Source organism: Corvus kubaryi, unplaced genomic scaffold, assembly GCF_017639235.1.
Source record: "Corvus kubaryi isolate FWS band 111438036 unplaced genomic scaffold, C.kubaryi_AGA036_p1.0 37391, whole genome shotgun sequence".
In the NCBI taxonomy this organism is placed as follows: Eukaryota; Metazoa; Chordata; class Aves; order Passeriformes; family Corvidae; genus Corvus; species Corvus kubaryi.
Genome location: NW_024581130.1, coordinates 7,875,924 through 7,893,968, shown reverse-complemented (window position 1 = coordinate 7,893,968; position 18,045 = coordinate 7,875,924). Strand labels below are relative to the sequence as shown.

At 42.4% G+C, this 18,045-nt stretch overlaps 1 long non-coding RNA gene across 2 annotated transcripts; it reads right to left on the bottom strand.

The window, feature by feature from the left end:
- Window positions 1-1,549: 1,549 nt before the first annotated feature.
- On the bottom strand, window positions 1,550-16,994 carry LOC121669343. Of its 2 annotated transcripts, XR_006017730.1 has the most exons (4): window positions 15,412-16,994; window positions 11,745-11,869; window positions 8,371-8,880; window positions 1,550-1,676 (listed from the first exon to the last, which is right to left on the bottom strand). It is a non-coding gene; the product is annotated as an uncharacterized LOC121669343 (long non-coding RNA). The 2 variants fall into 2 exon arrangements; XR_006017729.1 differs by lacking the exon at window positions 11,745-11,869 and having other exon boundaries at window positions 15,412-16,273.
- Window positions 16,995-18,045: the final 1,051 nt, after the last annotated feature.

Genomic DNA, 18,045 nt, shown 5'->3' with positions numbered 1-18,045 from the left:
TCTGTTTTAGTCTAAGAGAGATTCACATTCCACACATTAAGAGAGTTCTGAAAATTTGGAAGTATATGAAGTATTAGACTGAAAAGGTGCCTCCCGTGCCACTGTGGCATGTGGGTGACAGAGGAGAAGCAGAGCTGAGGCACTCTCCTGCTGAAAGCTATTTCTGAAAGACAGGAGTACAGCTGAAATCACACCCAGGGCAACATGATGAGTGAGAGGCCTGTGCACTGAAGTCAGTGGAAAAACTACAGCTGGCTTCAAGAGGAACTGAATGGGCTCTGTGACGAGTCATCTGCAAATAAAAGGACAAGGCAAAAAAGCCTGGTACAGATTTTCTGGGTGTAAAAGTTCCTCACTGCCCATGGAAAATTGCAATTGCCAGATCACAGGCTATGTTCTCAAAGCTGCTTTTATGCACATCATCAGTGCCGTTTTCTGGGATGATCCAGAGATAAAGCACATCCCAAACTGCTGTCTGCTCTCATGGAAATCCTACTTCCTTTCTGAGGTGACACTCTCAAAAATTTAAATTCCTTGTGAGGTAACAAGATGATGTCCGGACTAACAGATATTAGATGAGACAGGTATTAGGCAAGAAGTAATCTGAACTTCTGTTGCGAAGAAACAGATTGTATCTCAACTATTGTTCAAAATCAGGCAAGGTTTTTGCTATCTGACATGACATTTCTATAGTAACAAGAAACCCTTTCACATTTTCCCAGTGCATCCAAAGAGGTTCTCCTTACCCATTTTCCCTCTTGGCATGATCACCAGGCCCCAGATCCCAGCAGCTGGTGTCAACAAGAGCAGCTCCCCAGACCTCAGCTTGCCTCCCAAATCTGTGTTGGTCTACACAACTGATTTATTGGTCCTCATATATTTTATTTTGCTCTCATAATCCAGAGTGGTTCAGTCTATTTTCATGAATCATGAAAACAGAACTGGTGACGCAAAGGCTCAGACAAAGCTTATTAGTGGGGCAGCTTTCTCATTTTCCCTTCCATGAAGGAGAGTCAAAATTGAATCTAAACTGTGAACATCCCATTGACTACTCCCTTGATCCAGATGCAATTTAGTTAAATGAAGAAATAATCACCATAGTGCCCAAGAGCACAGAAACAACATGATAGTAAATTGAAGGCCTGTGGGTCGTTGTTTTTTTTTTAAATTTTGTACACAGCAAACAGATTTAGGAACTGATGGATCGTTTCAATCCCTCAAAATAAATCTGATGACTTTGTAATTTGCTAATTGCTACTAGACTGTGCAGTTTAGAGGGATACCTTAATCACTGTTCTCAAAGAGCCTTATTCTAATAAAATGTTTTCACTTAGTTCTGCAAAACAGACAATTTGAACAGTTTCTCCTATTGATACACTAAACACAATGAAGCCCTTTGCCTTCAAGCATTTCTGTGTTTCTTCTTTCTTTACTTCCTCAAGTACAACAAATGAGGTGTGCTTCCATTAAGTCTGTCATTCCATTTTAAGTGACAAAGTTCAAGTAAACTTCCAGAGAGAGGATACACTCTTAACCAGCACAGTGCAGACACGTGCTGCTTACCTCCAAATCCAGGTCTCAGTGCAAAGTCATGGTCCTCTATGTGAAGAAGTTGCTCAGATTTAAGTGGCCGGACTTTCGTGCTGTCAAGTTTCCTCATTTTAATTTCTCGTTTGCTGTGTTTAAAAAAAAAAAAAGAAAAAGTGAGAAACTTAATTTATTTCTTCTGCCCTGACATTCACAGTGCTAGTCACAGGAAATAGGGACCTGAGAATACTGGACAGCTGAATCTGGAATGTTAAGGGTAACAACTGTGCTAATAAAGCTGGACAAAGATATATTGGGAAACGTTAGGAAATGAGGTAGGAGGGTGCCCAGGTCCATGAAGAACACCAATTATTTAAAAGAAGTCCCAGGAAGAACGACTAGATCCTCTTCTGCTCTCCTCAGAGATTGTAGCTATCATTATACAAGAGAAGAGAGCTGTTTGAAGTTAGTATTCACATAAACACTTGCAAATCAAACTTGGAAATAACACCACATATCCATGGTTTAACCACTTCATACATTAACCATATTATAGAGACAGTTATTCCTTTTATTATAAATGTGGGATTTTTCATAGGAGCTCAAATGAGTCCATAATTTTTTAGAAGGACTGAGAAATGATGATCCTGGATCTAGGGACTTGCAGGTGGACTGGCTTTAAGTGGAAAGAGAGTAGGTTTAGGTTAGATATCAGGAAGAAATTCTTCCCTGTGAGGGTGGTGAGGCCATGGCACAGGTTGCCCAGAGAAGCTATGGATGCCCCACGCCGGGAAGTGTCCAAGGCCAGGCAGGATGGGGTTTTGAGACAGCTGGTTTAGTGGAAAGTGTCCCTGCCTGTGGCAGGAGGGGTTGGAATGAGATGATCTCATGATTCTATGTTCTACTGTACACATCAGGAACACCTTTCTCACAGAAGTGTTCTCATGGTGAGAACAGTGAAACGTGGGCACATATTGCTTGGGCAGGTTTTGAGACTCCTTGCACTCAGGCTGTTTAAGAACAGATCAGACATTTATTTGCAGGAATGACTTGAATACAGCTGTTTTGCCACAGGCAAGGGACTCTCCCTAGACACAATTTCTTTCATGGCTTCTGTGATGCTCTGGGACTTTGCTGGCAGCAACTCTAATTATTACTTTCGACTGAATGATAGAAATCTGTTCTGAAGATTGGCCTTGTAGTCAAACACTGCTTAAGGGAAGGTATGGAATACCTTAGGATAAGGTGTATGCCTCTATTTGCTTATTTTTCTCCTTCCATCCCTTTTTTTCTTAATAAAGAAGCCCAAGAAATTACTTTTACATTGCAGGAATGATGAGGTGGCTGCTGGGCTACTCAGAACTGTTGGGCTTGAACAAATTAATTTACCTTAGTATTCTTGAATGTGTCTGGCACTGTTGTCTGAATCAAATTACCAGGGCAATCAGAAGGTCCATGAGGCACTTCAAATACAGACTTTAGTTTTCTAAGCATGAAAATCATGTGATGCTGAAATGAAAGCCCATGCTTCAGAGAATTAAAATCACCACAGAGCAAGCCTGTATCAGGGCAGAATGGGCAGCAGAACTGAACAGCTGCAATGCTCTACATGAGGAAATTCTGCTGCTTGGGATCCGGGAGAGGAGAAAATGATGAATTATGTTCATAATGCCATGGCACAGCTAATACAGCTGGGAAGCATGAGGTTATTTGTCATCTGATGTGCCAAGGAAAATGCCTGTTGGATGCTCCGACGACTTCACTTGAAGAAGCAGGCTGGAACTCTGATTCATCTATTACAACTTCTCACAAGAAGCAAGTCTGTGACTGAGGAAGACATTCCCTGGACAAGAGAGGGAAAACATGAGCTACCAGGGCAGGAATTTTCGACTTAATAAGCCACTGGGAAGAGACCTTACGGGATTTTTATATTCTTTCTATTTTCCCAGATGAGGAAAAATAAACAGACACAGCACCTGTATGAAAAACATCTTTTGTGCCCACTTACTTGAACAGCCTATTCAAGCTGATGTTTTATATACAAGTAGTGGAATTGTATAATTATTTCTAGCTGCTATCAAAAGTGGTTGTTCAACATAGGCAAGATCTTGCAGGAATCAGAATAGCATTTTTATTACAAATATGTTGTGTCTTTTCTTCAATACCTTCAATCCTTCCTTTGGCAGAATATAAACCTTTACTGAAAAGGAAAATAGGTTTATATGCAGAGATATATTTTTATGGTACTTGGAAGGAATTTCATGGACACTGGTAACACTCCATCTGTAAAGGCACCAAAACTTAATAAAATTCCTTAATAAAATTTTCTAAGATAATTAAAAAATAATACACTTCTCCTTCACATTTTTTCTCCTTTTGCTGCTCCCCCAGCCCAAAGCTAAGAAGTGTTCTCCAGCAGATACTCCTTTAACATCAGCATCTGGGCTCCAGATGTTGCTCCCTGGCTAAGAGTTATATAATTAAATTCTCCTCACTGCAGCACTGAAGTTATTTAACTGTTGATTCAAAGGGAGTTTCATGCATGTATTTGTTTACTCCAAATAAATCTGACTATTCATCAGCACTACAGTATTGTGAAATTACCAGCAGGTGTTTTCTTGAGTGCTCCTTCCCATGGTACCAATTCCATTAAAAAGCGGGAGAAACAGATCGGACTAGCCTGAGTCTCAGAAAAGCTTCCTGAGATCAGTTAAGATAGACTTTTCATTCTTACAGAAGCACAGCAAAAACACAGATCATATTTCAGTGGCCTGGCACTCTGGTCTCCTGATTGTGCAGATCTGAGCAGCACACCACGGTCTAGGGGTCTGAATACAGCCACTGATTCTACACATTCATGGTATGGCAGATGTCAGGCAGTGGTGTTTGAGAGGAAAAGCCCACACAGAATTCCAGAACCATTTAGGCTGGAAAAGACCTTTGAGATCATCGAGTCCAACCATTCACCCAGGCCTGCCACGTTCACCGCTAAACCATGTCCCTAGGTGCCACACCTACACATCTTTTAAACACCTCCAGAGTTGGTGGGTGAATCAATCCCCTTTATGGGCAGCCTGGTCCAGGGCTTGACAGCCCTTTTGGTGAAGAAATTTTGGTGAAACCATTAGCAGATGGTTTGGTGAAACCACTAGAAGACAGATGCACCTAAGGAAAGGAAATCTCTATTTACATCTCTCGGGTAGTAGTAACAAAGGGAACTCTGACAGATGCCTTGGTATTGGTACAGATCTGGGCAATGATAATTATTTATTGATCTCTGTGAGGCACATGCTCAAGAAACTACTGCTTTCAGTTATAGCTGTGCTTTCCATGACTGTATTCCAGGCAAGGTTTTACATTATGCAAATTAAATGGCAATCTATGATTACATTCCAAAAGAGGTCATAAAAAGCACTTGAAGTGTTTCAGCTCACATAGGGAATTCACTCTTGTTGGTACTTATATATTAAATTAATGGGAGCACTAACTTCTTGGCTGAAAAAGAGTGAGGAATACTGTTTTGACACTTCCCCACCCAATGCTGTTGCATGGACCTTGGCATTTGCCAGAGCTCTCAAAGAGCAGTTAGTCACTGCCTACAAAACCAAAGCAGCTAATTCTGAATTAATTAACAATGGACAAAGATGTGTCGGGATTTTAAAGACAAATTTAGCTGCTCCTACCTAGCCTTGAAAACCATTAGCAAATGAAAGGTAAAAGGTCTGCTCAAGGGTACTTAGACCATTTTTGGTTAAAGCATTTAATCACTTAATGCCATCAGTGTAGCTCCATAAACCAATGGCATTCGTGGGATTGATGTGGTTCGTGTCCCATCTGGTTGTCTTTACTCACCAGGCTATCCAAAGTTTATGCTGGTTCAAGGAGGAATCGGACAAGTTCATGGAAAAGAAATCCACTGAAGATCACTAAATCTGCAAAAATTACATCCAACACAGGATGTTGCTGGGGGAATTTGGTGACTTGATACAGCTGTGAATATTAGGGGAAAATATCTTGTTTGCCCTGTCCTTATTCATCCAAGCTTGTGCTTGCAAGCCCTTGTTATAAACTCAGTATAGTACGGGGATCCCTGGAAAGATCCTTCTTGCCTGTTCTTCTGTTTCAGAGCTCTGCTAATGATACGGTAAAAGTCCTTGTAGGAAACTAGAGAAAGGTTTTTTTCCCTAGCACCCTTTCATATGCAGAATGAAACTAGGTAAGTTTATAAAAAGAACACTAATAAGGTTCCTTTTATGAAAAGAATACCCTGGATGTCATGGCCATAAGTTTCTTCCCAGTGCTGTGTCCCCAAGATACTCTGGCTACTACTAAATCAAAGGTATCCAAAAGGTAGAAGTTACAGAAATCTTATTCCAAGGGGAGTCTGTGGGGTTATCCAGCAGTGTGACCTCTTAGATGTTTTCATACATTTATCAAGTCTTGAAGCCCAGATAAATGAAATAATCAAAATTGTACAGTTCTCTCTCACACACGTGAAAATGCATTTCTAATTGTTCAGTAACATCAGCAGTATGTACTGTCAAAAAACCTAATATTTTGACAATCAAATGTTTTGTTCTTTGCTATAGGAAATGGACCATGACAATAATCGCTTTCTCATGTACTTTTGGTTAATGCTTTAAAATCTTCTTTACAGGAGAATGCAGACAAATAGCTTTGGAGGGAGAATTGGGTTACTCTATTAAAACAGTGGAACTTGTAGGTTAAGTAACATTTTCACATGGGATTCTTTTTAAAAGGCCACCCATTTAACCAAGGCCATCTGTCAGCTGTGTCCTTGATAACCCTAGTGCTGGCTGAAAGATTTTTCCCCAGAGAGAAAAAGGTGGAAAGTCAGACCCTGTTGCAATGTATCGGAGGATAATGCAGCTTTTAGAACAAAAGCAGAGAATGAAACGAAGAGAAATTAAACACATTTGGATCCTCTGCAGAGAAAAGCTGATTTGCAGCTGTTAAGCTTTAGGATCCCCTGTGGCTCAGATTCTGCAGTCTTCTTCCTGGTTCAAAATCACCAGGACCTGGGAAATGAGGATGTGGGATGCCAAAGGATGCCTTACGTAAAGAAAACTGCCACACCAGGCAGCACCAGATGAAAATGCAGTGCTGGCATTCCTCCTTGTTCCTATTCTCTCTTTCTGATAACACACTTGTGCCTGTCTCACAGGACTGTCACATGGATCCATTGCATGTACCAGCAGAGATTTGTGACGATGGAGAGGACACTGTGCTAACACTGATATTGCACGAGGATGTTCAGCAGGATACCACAAAATTTCCTGTCTCCTACCACCAGGTTTTCCTCTTGCTTTGTGATTTTTTTATGCCAATGATGGAGCAACTGCTCTCAGCTATGGCAGAACAGGATAAATGCAAACAACAGCAGCATATGCTCCTCTCTTAGCACAGACAAAAGTGTACCAGCTGAGCTTAAAAGAGACCTTCCTTGCCACTACCACTAACAAGGTATTTTATTCTGTTTCCATTAGATTCTTAACTGCTTCCTGAGACTAGCAAAGCACCAGATTAAACTTTATGTTGATCCTGGGGCTAGTTCTGTTTATTTTCCTTTGCTGTTACAAATAACTGTGCACCAGCACTCGGTTTGAAACAGCCTGCTGAAGAGCCATTCTTTTCATGAGCTTTTGGCTTGCACCAAACTTGGACCCATAACTTCGAATAGAAACTCAGAAGTACTGAGTGCCACAGCACCTCTGGGCACCTCTGTTGTGTCACCCGTTACCTTGCATTGCTAAACAGGATTTTATCAAGACATGCAGGGTTCCAGAGACATTTCACTGCTGGAGCACTGCATGAGAAGTGATACACGAGGTTAACAGCTGTACACCTGCTGCAAAGCATGCAACTCGAGGGAAAAAAAACACAGCTTAAACACACCAGAGGAGCCCAGAAAACACATCAGAGGAGCCCAGATACGTTAACTTTTCTTCAACATGTGATATTGTGCAAATAAACTATTTGTACACTGCTCATTTTAGGGGGGGGGGGGGGGCAAGCACATTGAAAAATCTAAGTTATATCTCTTCTCCTTCCTTAAATGGAGCTAGTTATTTCCAAGAAAGAGAATTTTTCTTGAATTATCACTGGCAGCCATTGGTCTGTTTACACAGTATTAGATTAATCTGGAAACAGGTTGAGAGACCTGACATGGCAGATGTGAGCTGCCTTCATAGGGGAAAAGCACTGACACTTTGCCCAGAAATGTACAGGTAAAAGCCTCTGTATTCATTTTCAACCAGCTACGCAACTGGAAAGACTAAGAACAGAGACAATCTTCAATGTCTAAAAGCATTAAGTATATTCCAGAAAGGGAACACTCTGTGTCATCACTACAAATAAGGTGTCATTCACCTCATTTAGTGCCATTAAAAAGTCTTCTGTATCTTTATAGTGGAGCCACCCTGCAGTTTAGGTAATGGAAGTCACTTTGTGACACTGGCACGGGACTTTGGAAGGCATTTCTGCTTCTTATGATGGGAGTTACAGAGCAAGAATACTTGAAACATCACAGCAATAGTCTGGTAGCCTTGTATCACACCAGGTAAAAGAGCTGCGTGTGGGTGTGAGTGGGTACATAACTGCATATATATGAAACATTCATGAAATCACAATATGAAATGTCTGGTTATGAAAAATTAATTAACAGTTCACCATTTCTTTGTTGGGAACACCCTATCAAAACTATGCATTCTATACAGCCAGAAACTGGAAGAACAGGACAGTGAACCAAAGTGGTGTGTTGAAAGGTAGCTGACAGCATGAAGTTTACCAGATGAACACAGACAGATAAAGTCTATTTCTTACCTGTTATGTTTTCTTGAGAATGACATTTGTTGCCGACGGTGAAGACGGTGATGCTGACTGTGAGAACTGTGTAGCACTGCTGTTGGCCATAGGCAGGTGAGGAACAGAAGTTTCATGACCAGGACCATCTCTTCCAAAAGAGAAATGCACCTGATCACCCAATCCACCTGGCTGACTTCTTATTTTTAGTGTTTTTACCGTTTAGAAACAGCATAGCACACAAAAGATGCACGAGAAGCAAGGCATCACTGAAGAGAGAAGACAGGGGCATCCCAGTTCTGATGTCCTCGCCAAGTTCCCCTCATATTTTGGCAAATCATAAATATTCCCTCAGCTCTACATCCCTGCAGCATCTGCTGTCCAACCAGAAGCACCTTGTTTTCAGCACTGTGGTAGGCAGGGCAGTTTGCTTGGCCAGGCTGCTTTCCTCTGATCCATTGCTGCCACTCTTTCAGCAAAGGCGCGTTTTTAAATTCTCCATCACCCGCTCAGTAACCTCTTCAACATAGCCTGTGCAGGCAAAGTGATGTCAAACATTTAATCCCCCTTAAATCCCACACAAAACCATACAAAAATCTGCTTTAATGACAAAGGTCTCTAAATTAATCTTGCTCTCTATATGTGTGTATCTGCTCAAAATCATCTTCTGCACAGATCCAAGCTCTTTTGTTAACTGGCTACATTGCCCTGTCTTCCCAACCATTAACATCAATTCTGGCTCTGCGAGCTGCCAGCATCTTGTCCACACACACACTTCCTTCTGAACAGGACAATATGACAGTACAAGCCCAAACTAAAACTGAACTCCTGTTTTGATATTTCCCAGTACCAGAAAAAACAATTTTCCCCCTCTCCTTTTTTTTTCTTCTATTTACTAAGCTCTGCAGCTATTTAATTCATCCTAAATTTACAAGGTATGTGCATGTCTAAGATCCAGCATCATTCCACCAACTCTAATTTTATCTTTATCTCATTTCGCCTGCCCTACCTGTTCAATAGAAGGTTGAACTGCAAAACATTTTATTAACAAAGTGTTGCTTAAGCAATAACTTGCACATGGCAGCTAGAAATGATGGTAAGATTTCTTAGGGGCTTAAAACTGGGCAATATTGGGGACACATCTTAGATTGATTTAGGCACAGTCAAGTTAATCCTTTTCAAGCCATCAGCAAGTTCAGTCATTATTGAAACTGATAGCATACATTTATTTTTCCTTATCTAGAAAATCAGAGATTTGAACTTGAAAGTTTAGGAAATGGAAACACCCCATCTAACAGATGCAGGAGTAATTTGTGTCTCCTAGGAGGAGGCTTCTTCCTAAGTAAGACAAACGCAGGGATAAAACCAAGCCCAACACGGTGTCTGCTGAGACTATGAGCACCCTGGGACAATAATTCTGTGATGTGGGCATCTACCTTCTCAGAAGCTCCCTGAGATTCCCAATTAACTTCACCTGGGCCAAGAAATAATTCTCAAATGCAAATGATTTCCAGGTGGAGGTTACTGCTGGACAGCTAACTCCCACTGCTAGACTGAATTTGGTGGCCTAAGATCAAAGGCTTTCAACCCTACCATCCACCCCATTCAGCTGTTTAATAGTTTAATCCTCTCCTGTTCAGCAAACTTATGGAAGATCATTTGCAGCCTGGCCCAGGGACAGTCTGACAGTGCTTCTGGTGTATTCCCAGGGTGGCATTTCTAGACACAGTAAACATGAGCTGCAGTTAATAAGACCTGTAATGGGTTCCATTAATTTTCACTATCATTTGGGTGGGAAAAGGAAAACAAAACAATAACTCTAATGAGAATTTATTCCACATGGAGATAAATTCGAGTTCCTGAGCCAGTCTGGTTAAGTTCCCTAGTCTCACCCAGCCCACTGATTAAATTATATATGAGAGAAAAACCAAGAGCCTCCAGATCCTCTTCTTTCCCCAACCAAGCACAGGCCCAACAGTAGCGGCAAATGAAATAAAAAGCAAACTATACTGCAGGCTGTGTGATAAATATGTTACCACATTTCTGCATGTCTGGCTACCTGCACATCCATCAGAGATAACTCATTTCCAACCATTTTCCTCAGCTATAAAAGAATAACATTTATATACTGTCTTCCCTGCTAATTCTAGTTCCCATTGTTTCCAGATACTGCAGAGAAAGACGTGTTTTAGATGTTAATACAACCCTTAGCTGAAACCACTGGCTGTTATCCCCACTAAGCAGGAGACATGGAATGGGGAGAGAGAGGATGGTTGCTGAGTTTATCCACCAAGAGCTCTGTAGGGGACCTGTGGTTACACCATGTCATGCTAATGTAGAAACGTGTTGATTTTGTGTGCTGACCTCAAGGAAGTCAAAGGAGTCCATTAAAAATAAACAAGTAAAAATTGCTTTGTGAATTTCTTTTCCAGTTGGAAAAGGGAGCGCTGAGAAGCCCTACTCCAGAGATCTGGCTTTGCAGAATGACTGGCATGCCTCTGGCCAAGCTGCAGATGGATGTCCCTCCCTCCAGGACCAGGGAGTTTTTAACAGAGACACAAGAAATTAGATGGTGTTTTCCTTGAGCTGTCAGCACCCCACTGCTTTATTACTCCTGTCTGTAGCAACAACTTTACCACTAGGCTGTGCTGCTGAAAAGACTGCTTCATGGAGGATTTCCAAAACATGCTGAATGTTCCTTTGACTATCCCTGCTAAAACCAGCTTTAGTCAAAAAAAAAAAAAAAAAAAAAAAGAGCTGGATACATTGATATATTCCACCACCTTCACCCATCTGATGTCATAAATATACCATGGAAGGCCTTGCCCAAGCACACTGAAAATCTAAGCACTACCCCTCTCTCCTAGGGCATATTTCCAGAAATTCTAGCCCACACACGTGGAGACTCCAGGAGGAACTCCTGCAGAGGAGAATCAAAAACACTGCCATTGATGGGCGTGAATATCAGTGGGGGCAAATCCACAGCAACAGGGTTTCCTCATGCTGGACCTGTTTTTATTTCCTCTGGGGAATGGAGCATTACACAGAGCAGATTATAATATCACTATAAATTACCATTAAGAAAACAGGTTAATCTCCTAAGCATTTGCCAGTAATAAATTCTAAAAGGATCCCTCTTTGGAGAAGAATAAAAACAAGATAATACACTTTGCTTGAATTGGGCAAGTTGCTGACCAGTTCCTGTGTTTTAAACATGGAGCATTGTCTCTCTGCTATCAGTAAAATTATTTCTTTAAAATTATCTGTAGCCTATTAAAAGTCTGCCATGCTTATCTTTCCTGGACAAAACCCAGCACATGGTAACAGTGCATCAGCTCACTAGAACAGTTTGCAAACAAGCAAGCAAGGAAAAGAAGCAAAGGTGAGTACACCACCTGGTATCAGAAAATGAGATGCCTTCTTTTAGTCAGCAAAATAAAACATCCCTTCTGGTAACTGCAATCTGGAACTGCAGACCCCTCTCCACCACAGATCACAGAGCGAAGCAGACTGACAACCACTATTATAAAAACAAGAACAGGAGAATACCAGGGATGAAGAAATGCTTCAGAGTATGGAATTTTGCAGAAAATCTGATCACACCTAAAGGCCATTTTAAACATGGAGATGAAAGACCACAGCACACACTAGCACTTTTCAATCTGTAAATCAGCTGCAGCGAGAAGAGATGCAATGTGGGATGGGAAGTGTAGGTTTACATGGCATGTATTTTTTTATTCTCCTAATCAGAGAATGAAATACAAATAAGAAAACATTAATAAGTCTCCTAAGAGGCACTCACTTCTTATAAACAACCGGCAAATCACAAAAAGCAATTAACCACATCCATGACTGTGAGAGTGTGAATGCAGTACAGCAGCACAGGAATAGGCAGCATTTAGCTTTTCTATGGTAACAGACTCAGTGCAGAGCACTTACCATTTGTATCATGGTGACTTACAAAATTAATGTTAGAATTAAGGAAAGTTTTTTGTCCTGCTTATATTAACACAAATGACAAACCAAGTTTCCAGAGTAAGATATCCATTTACATTTCCCAACAGGATGAAGGGGGAGGAGAGCAGAGACTGAGAATTATGATTCCAGTTTGCAGATCTCAGAATAGAGCAAGTGCCTCTTCTTCTCATTACAGAACAAGCACTTGTTATTTTTCATTAAGGTAAAGTGCAGTTCATTAAAAGTACAGGTCATCTAAACAACTGCATGAACACAGCTGTCATGTGATATGAGGTCTCCTTGGGTGTCCAAGAATCCATTCACAAATAGGGCATGGGACCTGTACAAAGTTTGCAGCTTTTGAGAGCAGAGCTGGACAGTTTCCACTAAAATGGCAAAAGACTGAAGACCAAATTCCACTCCTGAGACTTGTCCAGTGTCTTACTGTCTCTGTCCACTGCCTATTCATCGGAAGGAGTATTTTAAAATAGTGTGGGATCCTGACAAGACCATACTCCACCAAAGGCAGGTGTATTTTCCCATATAAAACAGCCTCTTAATACCAGGCTTGAACAGACTACTCTGTTTGGTACAAGGGTCTTTCCTGCTCTTCCTTCAATTTACAAAACTCAGGCTTCTCTTTGCTCTACAGCTGTGTTGGCTACACACTTTCTTTGTACAATCAGACATTTCGTTTGAAAGAGTGACAAGAACGACAAAGAAAAACCACACACTTCCCTGACTCTGTGCATTCCCCATTTCCAAAGCCTCTAAATCAGGGATTCTTTCCTTTCATCATTTTGCCCTGGACAGGACAATCACGGAATTAATTTCATCCCTAAATCCCGTTACTACATCAACAATTCTGAAAGTAGAACAATCAGTTTTACTGCCTCTCGTTAAGGAACATCTGCATCTTGAGGGTGATCTCTGGCAAAACAAGCAGCCACATTCTTCCCATATTTTCACTTCTCAGAGCCTCAGTGGCAGAAAACTTTGCCTTTCTGCCACCTCATGCTGACCACAGGCATGGGATACATCTACCCTACTCCTGCATGTGTGTCCATTTTCCTCCAGGAGCAGTTTCTGGAGTTTGTTTCTTTATTTCTATAGGTTTGGGGTTTTTTTTTAATCTTTTTGCCTCTTTCCTGAGAGAGGGAGGATCAAGGGGATGACCCTTAAGCCCCAGCAATTCTCAGAAGGGGAGTGTTTGCAGCAGCACAGTGTATCCCCAAGAAGAAGGCTACTTTGCCATATGTATGGCCTGAACATTGTGCTTCAATCCCAAAAGCAATATACGCTGCATGAGATTATTTTTTTCCTTTATTTCCTCAGCAGTCTCTCATCAGTGCTTACCAGTCAGATCCTAACTGCTACCTGAAGTTCTTTTGGCTCATTTCCCCCCACAGACTGAAACAAAACAATTCAGCAACCGTGTTTACTCTCTTCTTGCTGCCAAGCTGATGTTTATTAAGTGTTTTCTCCAACACTCCCTGTTTGCTGTCCAGGAGTCAACAATATATCTCTGATGGGAACTAATTTATGAAATGTATTGCATCTCTACAAAGCTCCTTTCTGTCACCAATGAACATGAGGAGGAAAAAAAACGTTGAATAGTGGAAAAAAAATAGGCCTTTCAGCTTTGGCACGGCAAACTTTTTCATCTTACAGTGAAAATAGAGACAGATTTATTGATTAAAGTCTGATCTCCACAGGTCACAAAACAGCTTCAAAAGCCATCAGTCACAACTCTCAGTGGCTGTTTTCCAGACTTTTCTTTCCCATTGATATCTTCCAGAGAAACATATGTTAACATCACAGACCAGGTGCTCATTCCAAACTGGGAAGCCAATTTTTACTACATGAGTTGTACTCTAAGGAAATATATATTCAAGTTTATATATATTTGAGACTTAAGAGGTGGTAACCGTATTTGTGTTTTCTAAGGCTTTATGACTTCTGTTTTCCTAGTGGCTGACAAAATAATGTCGTTCTAAAGCAATAAACATCTGAACAATTCACATTTTAATCTTGAAGGAGAGAGAAGCTAAGTGACAGAACAGCAGCAGAGAAGGTTGGTCAGAAGTTTGCTTATAGAATCACAGAATGGTGTGTGTTGAAAGTGACCTTAAAGACCATCTCATTCCAACCCCCCTGCCACGGGCAGGGACACCTCCCACTAGACCAGGTTTTCAAAACCTCAACCTGTCCTTGAACAGTGCCAGGGATGGGGTATCAGCCCAGCTTCTCTGGGAAACCTGTGCCAGCGCCTCACCACCCTCACAGGGAGGAGTTTCTTCATAAAGCTCTAGTACTTGTCCAAGCTCTAGTGCTTCTGTTAATCATTTCCCTGTTAACAATAAAGATAATGCTCTACAAATGTCTGGGTTGGGAGATACAATACAGGTGTGCTGGCTATGGCATGTTCCATCCCTAAAAGATATGTAAAGTACAGCTGAGATCCCCAACAAAATGGAGCAACTTCACAGCAAGATCACCCTGCTGCGATGCCTTCAGTGCAGAAATCCTGATCTGGTAATTGCCTTCAGGTGCAGGAAAAGCTGTCAGGGATTCTAGAATGTGTCAGTATGGGTTTCTGTAAGACAAAAAAAGTCTTGGAGAAATCCAAAGCAACAGGTCTTCCAGTTCTGCCTCCTCACCCTTCAGTGACCAACCACCTCTCCTTTTGTCCCCTTTTTACTTTCATGGGGAAAAAAACCCAGGGTTGCTCACTATTTCACAAACCCCTTTGTTGTCCACAAAAATCAGATTCATTACCCAGTGTGCAACACACTAATAATTACACACTGAGAGAGACACTGATGTTTACTTCAGAGCTGTACAAGCCTGGCTGCTCCGTGGTATTCCACAAATCAAGCACCCCAACTATCAAAACTCTTCAGTATTTATACATATTAGCAAACAAATGAATTAGTGTTCACTGGCTACAAGTTACATAGTTCTCTTATTAATTAGCATTCTGTCTTCTCTTGGTTAATGATTCTCTCACTTCCAATGCTAACTGATCCATATGCTCAGGCCTTCCCTTCTTTTGGGTCGGTGGTCCCTGAGTCAGTGGTCACCATCTGCCCCTCCCAGGATTACCTTTTAATCAGCTGGAGCTGATTTCAGCAGAATTGATGAGTCGGCTTTATTGGTTTCTTCCTTATCTTGTGGGTTCTGACAAGTGTCCTTGTTGTCAGTAAATTCTGCATTCTCTGTGCCTGCTATCAGTGGCGCATCCTTCTTCTCGAGCTTTGTTAACCTGCCCCTACATCTCAGAGCATTAAAACACGTCGAGCCCTAAACCTAAACAGGACAATTCATTTGTCTTTCTAACACCTTGGCAATCACTTGGCGCTTGCTCTCTGTTTCACGGATTAAATCTCCTTTCTTCTTGAGTACTCTTGAAAGATTACAAAGATCAAACATCAGAGAACATCTCTTCTTAATAAAAATGTTACATGTTCCACATTTTGCAACCCTTTTCCAGCATACGCGGCTAAACCGCGGAGACCCCCGCAGCAGCGCCCTCAGGCAGCGCGAGCCCTTGCGCACCGACATGGCGGCCGTTCCCGCCGAGCGGCCGCGAGATGGCAGCGCCCACCGCCCCACCCGCAGCCTCGCCGGCAGCCGCGCCTCGGGGCTCCCTCTGCCAGGGAAGGGAAGGATGAGGGCGGAGATGCCCTGTCCCGCCCGCGGCTCCGGTGGGGAAGGCGGTGAGGGGCGAGAAGGGCTGGGGAAGGTGGGGGGGAAGGAGAGGAAATGGCCGCCGCTGGCGGCAGCGCAGGGAGGGCGGCCTCTCAGCGCACCTGAGGGAGCGCGGCCGCGTGCGGAGGGCGGTGTGGGGCGAAAGGCCAGTGGGCAGGAAGTATAAGATGATAAAAAGCGAAGGGGGCAGCACCGGGGGAGGAAATGCGATTGTGAAGCTGGCCGAATGTTCAAGAGGATCCCACATCACGAGTCCATGTCCAGCAGCCTGGTGTTCCTCTAAGTACCTTCCCTGATGTTCCTTACAGCCCCTTAGCACAAAAATAAAACAGGTTATGGTGACTGTAATCGTAATCCTTCAGTAATCCTCGGTATATTTTATGGTGCAAGAGACCATTGGAAGTCATTTAAAGTTGAAATAAAGGTAGCAGCTTCACAAAGTATGACAAGAAGGTAGAAGGGGAACAGAGGGAGTTTAAATGGACTTCCGGGAAATGAGACCAGGAGAAAAAGGTGAAGGCCTTCATTAGTAAGAAATGAGCACAACCCCATACAAATAATTTAGTATTGGGAATAGCCTATTTAGTTTATGTACATTAAGAATGTTTTAGTTCTTGATAGTACACAGGAGGGGTCTGCTCAGGAATGGTGTTCCTGGCCACAGCCTGAAGCAGCAGCATCCATAGCAGCCTGCAGTAGGGAGCTCCACAGCCTCCTTACCCAGCGCAGGGATAAACACCTCCCTCCTTGTACCCATCCTGAACATGCTGCTGCCACCACCTCTTAGTGCCATTCTTTGTGCTTTGTTTTGATCCTTATTTACTTGAGGATTTCATGTGTTGGAGACCTTACATACTTTAATCTATTGACTGCAATAGGTCCCAATTTCTCCAAGTCCTTGTAATCCACGTTGGGCATAGGGTGACACAGGCCCCAGCCCAGATGCTGGGTTGTGCCGTCAGGCTCAAACACATCCTCCACAATTGTATAACCTGACCCAGGCACGATGTCCTAGTAGCGTATGGCCCCTGCCAGGTTACATAAGGTGACACACCATCTGCACTGACATCTGTGACCTGATGCAGGTGGCATCACTCTGCAGCACATGTTAAGAAGGGGAGGAGGCTCCTTACAGCCCACGTCCTTTTTTTCACTTTTAATCTGATCGCCTTAGCACAAGGCATTCCTAGCGACTATGTTGGCGAGGGCCAACACAGCAGGCATTTTGCCCCCAAACTTCAAAAGTTGTCAGGTGTGAAAATTCTTCAGATAAGAAATGCTATTTTGCTTGCCTCCTACTTTGTTAGTCCTGAGATGTCACGTCTAAGATTTTCCAACAGAGTGGAAAAGTAAGAGTAAAAAAACAAGAGTAAAAAAAACAAGAGTAAACAAAGTTTTGTTTTACAGGCAGTGTGGGTCTGCCAGCTATTAAATTACAGCCTGTTCTAGACCTACAGTGTTCAGAAGGAAGATGGTAAATTTGCTAGGTATTCCTGTGGCAGTCACCATAGTGTGTGGACTTGGAGAATATGAAGAAGAAAAAAAAAAAAAAAAAAGCTTGGGAAATGCAGAGCTACTCCAGCACCCCGAGATGGCAGGAGTGTGATTAATACTGTTTTGATGGAGGAATGTACGTGCAAACTCTGGCTGAGACATTTCCAGAAGTATGAGCTAACGGAGACTTGACCTTGGGTCCTAGTCAAAAATGAGGCTAATTTTTAGGGGCACTGGCTTTATGCCTCTTTTTGAATAAACACTGAGTTGATTAAAACCTGTAGCAAAGCCCTGGGTTTTATAGGCTCAGGGATTCTAAGAAACCTCTCCAGTATTTCTGAAGTGGATTTTTTTTTTCCTGTAACGAAGGAGCTTCACTCAGCACACGGAGAACAACGTGCAGCTGTTATCAATGCACACACCACTGCGTAACTCACTTGATCAGCAGGAGATATCTCCCAGCCCCAGAGCAGGCAGAGTCTCCAACACACCCAGAGTTAAGGTCAGCAGCCTCAATCCACACCCCTCGACTCC